General features: G+C 38.3%; 1 protein-coding gene across 1 annotated transcript in view; it reads left to right on the top strand.

The window, feature by feature from the left end:
- The first annotated feature begins 722 nt into the window (after positions 1 to 722).
- Positions 723 to 6,000, top strand: part of LOC131685109 (clavesin-1-like) — a 47,774-nt gene continuing 42,496 nt past the window's right edge. Inside the window, exon 1 of the mRNA XM_058968564.1 lies at positions 723 to 1,048. The gene's annotated coding sequence lies outside the window, so the exon portion shown is untranslated. The remainder of the gene's footprint in view (positions 1,049 to 6,000) is intronic.

The following is a 6,000-nucleotide window of genomic DNA, read 5'->3' as shown; positions in this document are numbered from 1 at the left end:
CAGTTCTACATCCAGAGCTTTCAACTGTATGTAATTTGAGTCGACATAGATAGAGCAGATCATAACGTTTAGTAGACAATTTTGGAATGAAAATAGGGCTTTTTTTTCTAAAAGTGTAAATGCCTTGAATGTTCAGCACGTTTAATCATATCATAAAGTTGGCCATGCGTCTCCATCACTAAAGGACAAAGCGGTGGGATTTTTGGCTGTTAAAAATGGCTACGATGTATGCTTGTTGTGATTGTGTTCAAATGTAATATTTTAGAAAATAACATTCACTATCTATATGACGGTTCACATTGTATTGCTTATGGATTACGTTTTTTACAGTTTCGGTTTCGCCTGTGTGAAATATGAGAAACTGGCAGACTTGCATTTCCATGCCATGACACTGCAACAAACTCGCGCTCAGTTGAAACGACGTCACCCTAGTGACCACTGCATTGCATAGATCTATGTTCTAGAGACGGAGGGTGTCAATTGAGAAGTATGTTCTTAACAGCTCCATCAGTCATTGAGCGCTCACTTCGTGATGTGCTTATAGTTATCGTCGTTGGTAAGTCGTAGTGGTAGTAGTAGTAGTAGTAGTAGTAGTAGTAAATGTTGTGGAAAATATAATAATATGAATCGCGATGGTGAGTCTGGAAGAGCGGTGGATGACGGTTGGACGCATAAAAAAAGGTAAACAAGAATTAAATCTAGTTAGTGAGAGTAAAGAGGTTGTGGAGTACAGCAGTTACAGTTTGAACGTTGGAGCAGAACGAACGTCGGGTTAGGATTCAGTTCTAGGTGTTATAGTCGCGCGCGTGGTTAGTTCTGTATTTTTTATTCGATCAGCAGCCACCCAGAGGGGCCAGTAAGAGCAGAAATTGAAGTGTGTGAAGTTACGGTTATGTGTGTACACTGCACGGCATATTGATTCGCGGCTCAGGGCTCGTGACTCAACAAGGGTCGCTGTACTTGGCGAAACAAGAACAACAAGTATTACTAAACGGGAAAAAGGCCTTCGGACAAAGAAAGGTTCATCAGAGCATCGTGGGAGGCGCATGTATGTTAGAATTATTTTCTAAATTGTCACGTTGCGAATAAAACTAACCACAATAGACCAAATATACGTGATTAGCATCAACAGTTGAAAATAAGTCGTAAAATTCGATTCGACTAGATGTGGCCTTAAAATAAGTGTACCGGTCAACTGATAAGCCATTACCATCATTGTTCAATAACTATGTATATGTTTTTGCGCAGGATGAAGGTTTGTTTTGCACAAAATCTAATCAGAAACGTTCGAAAATAGAATTACGAGCTTAAGCGTCTGGTGAAAAAAAAAAAAATAAACGCTCTAGAAGACGCTTGCGCGATTTGTTTGAATCGAAACGGCAAACCGAATGTAGCTTGAAATAATTGACAAGCTCCACAAATTATTTAGCAAGTAAATCAGGATACAAAATCTACCATATTTAGTAACTGATTAGAGCGTTGGTGTTCTGCCGATAAGCTATAAAAATCAGCTTTATTTGATTTATTGAAATTTATTTCATGGAGTCACTTGACCTGAAACTACGTAGCGAACTGGACAACAAAACAATTTTATTTGATAACAACCATCACACTTTTTTATTATTATTTCGTGGTTTATATGTGGATTAAATGCACTCAATAAGCACGGAAGCATTTTATACGTTTTCCACTTCGATGGTTTCTAATTAATCAACGCACTATCCGTTCTACAAATTGGTTGTTTAACTCTTGACTTCTAATTTATAAAGGGCGAACACGAAATTATTGCGACACCGAAAATGTCATGCCAATTTTCTTATAATTTTTAAAATAAAACCAAAATTTTAGGGTAGTTTTATACATATAAAATAAAATTGAACGCATTTTCGCTTGAAGCCCTCCATCAAAGTCTTTACAGTGTCATCCGGTACCAGCTTCTCAGTTTTTTTTCATTTTCTTAACATGCCCTTCTCGTCTTTGACTCTCTTCTTGCTCTTCCGAAGTTCCCGCTCCATCATTGCCCAGTACTGCTCCACCGGGCGCAGCTCCGGACAGTTTGGCGGATTCATGTCCTTTGGAACAAAATGGACAGAATTGGCCTCATACCACTCCAGGACACTTTTAGAATAGTGGCATGATGCCAAATCTGGCCAAAATAGCGGAGCTTCGTCGTGCTGCTGCAAGAACGCCAAAAGGCGCTTCTCGAGGCACTCAGATTTGTAGATCTCGCCATTTACTGTGTCCTTTGTCATGAAAGGCTCACTCCTCAGTCCGCAAGAGCAGATGGCCTACCAAATGAGATATTTGGAGGCGAACTTCGACATTTTCTTCTTCTTAAATTTGTCGTCCACATAGAACTTGCTCTTGCCGGTGAAAAACTCCAACCCCGGAATTTGCTTAAAATCGGCTTTTATATACGTTTCGTCGTCCATCACACAGCAGCCATATTTCGTCAGCATCTTCTCGTAGAGCTTCCGTGCCCGAGTTTTAGCCGTCGATTGTTGCCGCTCATCGCGGTTTGGGAAGTTCTGTACCTTGTATGTATGTAGTCCAGCTCTCTTCTTTACATTCTGGACGTAGCTCTGCGACATGCCGATCTTTTAGCCAAATCACGGCTTGAGACGTTGGGATTTGCTTTAATCATCCGCTTCACCTTTCCCTCCGTCTTTTTGTTCTCCGGTCCCGGTTTTCTTCCAGCTCCTTTTCCGTGGTCCAACGTCAACCGCTCCTGGAACCGCTTCAACACTCTGGAGACGGTTGAATGGTGAATGTTCAACATTTTTCCCAACTGCCGGTGCGACAGGTCAGGAAATTCCAGGTGTTATGGAAAGAATTTATTCTCTCGACTCGCGTTGGTTCACCTCGATTTTCGTTGAATCGAAAAACACGACTTCGAGTTTGACAGCATGTAAACAATACACATCAATGAGAAAGTGTGCAAAATTTGGTTGATTTTTACCCAATGGTAAAAAAGTTATGCCCTGTTGAATGTGTCGCAATAATTTCGTGTTCGCCCTTTAGTAGGGGAGTCCAGGGCCTGCTGACGATGGTTTCACTTATCACGTTTTATCTTTTTAATTTAGGAAGATCATGTGAAAGAGAATACGTTGCATAAAAAAGCAGATTGTTGGCTGCCTCTCAGAATTTTAAATATGTGACTCGGAAATCTCGTCAATAAAACTTCAATTAATTAATTCCATTAAACCAATTCACATCTACAGTGAAATGCTAGTAACAGGCTACTAAAAATATTTTTTTAGCCATTGAAATTTTCAAAAATTGTTAAAAAATTTTTAATGAAGAACCACTAAACACAAAATAGTTTTTTTCCATGTTTTCGTCGAATTTTCAACTTTGAGCAGTGCTACGAAATTTCAAAATCAGCTACCTTTTTCTGCTTGCATTTAGCTGTGTAGATAAAACCGAGAACAAATCGATGGTTTTCGCTGATTGTTTCGCCTATCACCATCCTTGTCCCCAGCGATCAATGTCGTATATACAGGTCTGGCGAAGATGGCACTTTGGTATTCGTAAGATGAATCTTACATGAGTGGCGTGAGTGATCACAGTATAAATCGACTTGCTTTCGTCATACCGGTCGTTCCGCTCCCATTGAATAGTGTGACCGCTATGATGTCGACCCGTTGTGCTTCTGGATTGTTTACATATTTTTGGTTGCCAACACTAGCAAACCGTGTATTTTGCCACACCTATATATACCTCATTGCACACGCACTGGTGCTCATTCGGTATTCGATGAACCACATTAATTTTCTGCTGTAGAGGTGATACAAAGCTTTCTTTCTTGCGCGTGTGAGAATCTATCGAAGAGTGCGAAATGAGTGTTCATTGGTACGATAGAAACCATCCTTGCTGACAGGGATCTTGATTTAAGCGGTGTCGAAATCCAGCACGTGTTTCAAGTTGTTTTGCGAAATGAATCTCTTCGCCTGGGCGAATTTGTTGAAGGTTATCAGCACCGCGTGCCTGACGTGCTCCAACTGGATGAAGCTGACTTATGATAACCGAAGCTGCACTTTTCACCTTCAGCAAATGTTCCACATCACCAATACTCGGTCTTATGAGAAAAGACCGGAAGTCAATGGCGACCGTGTTAGCCCGAAGAATCAAATTTTGTTGATGAGACTCAGTCATCTTGATAGATCACCACAAAATAATAATAGTAACGGTTCCCTTAAGACAATGCACACAATAAAAAAGCAGCTGATTGCACTGGCTTGGGTAGCAGCAGAGAGATTCAAAGTACAGTACTCAATACAGTGGCGTAGCCAGGGGGGGGGGGGGGTTTGGGGGTTAAACCCCCCCCCCCCCCCCAAACCAAAATTAATTGGATTGAAAAAAGAAATTAATGCTGACGAATTTAATTTAATATTCCACAAAATATTTTTAGAAAAATATTCTCTGATCACTACATTGAGAACTGTGTTTAAAGCGTCATGAGAACTTTTGGAAAATTATGGGAAGGAGACCTCGTAACTTATCTCTTAGCCAAAATCCCATAGTTGTCAAATTACTTCAATGTAAAATAAAATAACTGTCTGAATTATTATGAGCTCATTTTTGGAAAGATGCTTCAAAATATGGATTAGAGACAATTTTTCGAATGGGAATCTAAATTTGAATAGGTTGATTGCATATAAAACATAAGCTTGTTTACCGAAAACTTACATACATTTCAACATTTGCAGAAAATGTATTTTTTAGATTGTGTAGAGTTTAGACAACAATTCAATATGGTTAACAACAAGAATAACATTTCAAGAACTAGTTGAAAGCTGATGTAATTTTGTCTCTAGCAGGTCAGGATCGGTTTTATGAGCATTGGATTTTTGTTGTATTATCAACTATATGAATAGCCTCTTAGCAGGATGCAATGAATGGCGTACTAAAATTTTGTGTGCTACGTACTAGTACTGCAAGTTGTGAGGTTGATTAATAAAGAAAAGTAAAATTAATGCTCGATACATTTTTAACGGTCACGATCACATTCATTCGAAACTGCCAAATTTCGATGTTAAGTAACATTGAAGAATTTCAAAACGTAAAACTGTTCATCTGCTGATAGAATAATTTTGACGGTTAATCCTCCTAGAAGTAATTATAGACAAGAATTACTCTTCAACCAAATTTGTGTCGAGACTTAATGTCTCCAGCAAAGTTTTCGAAAGTGCTATTTCAAACAACTTTGTCAAAGACATAAATATCCCACATATTCAGAGTATCGAAATATAGTAGTAGAAAACCTTTACAACAAGTTATTCTGAAATTACTGTATTTGATAAATCTCTTCTGCGGTAATTAAATAATAAATTCACATTGCGTTCAAGGTGCCTTTGAAGCTTACAAAAAATAAGGGAACTGGATATAAAACAAATAATTCCCAGATATTAAAAGGACTCAAAAACATAAAGAGTGATTCCATTTTCAGGAGCTAGCATCAATTCGGCGCAAGCTTAGTCCGCCCACCAAGTTAGTGTCGGATTCTGATGAGATGAAGTCGAAACGCAAGTTTCAGTTCCATCCATCCATAAATTTGTTATAGGTTTTGTGTTCTCAACTCGCAATGATTGTTTCAAACAATTTTATCCGTAGCGCAGAGAAAAATAGTTTTCACCTAAATTTTTCTTCACTAAGAAGAAATATAGCAGGCCCAGTCCATTTAAATCCCTATATGTTGAATTCATGTAGCCTTCATATTTTCAACAAAATTGTTTGAAATGACATTATCAAAAACTTTGCTGAAGGCACCATGAAAAATTTATTCACCATAATTACCTCTATGAGAGTTAATCACTAAAATTTCTATATCAAAGCAGGCGCTGTTTTATGTTGATAACTTCCCGAAGTTGTCAAACCTTCAAAGTCAAGGATTATTATATTAGGTGATCTTGAACGCTGAAAATTTTTTAGATCATTTATCCCACTTTAAAAGATCGCAATTTTTGACTTCATTGACATATTATACAAGAAAATAATCTA

Source organism: Topomyia yanbarensis, chromosome 2 (assembly GCF_030247195.1).
Source record: "Topomyia yanbarensis strain Yona2022 chromosome 2, ASM3024719v1, whole genome shotgun sequence".
Lineage (NCBI taxonomy): Eukaryota > Metazoa > Arthropoda > Insecta > Diptera > Culicidae > Topomyia > Topomyia yanbarensis.
The sequence above is the reverse complement of the archived record's forward strand: the minus strand, read 5'-3'. Positions and strand labels throughout refer to the sequence as shown.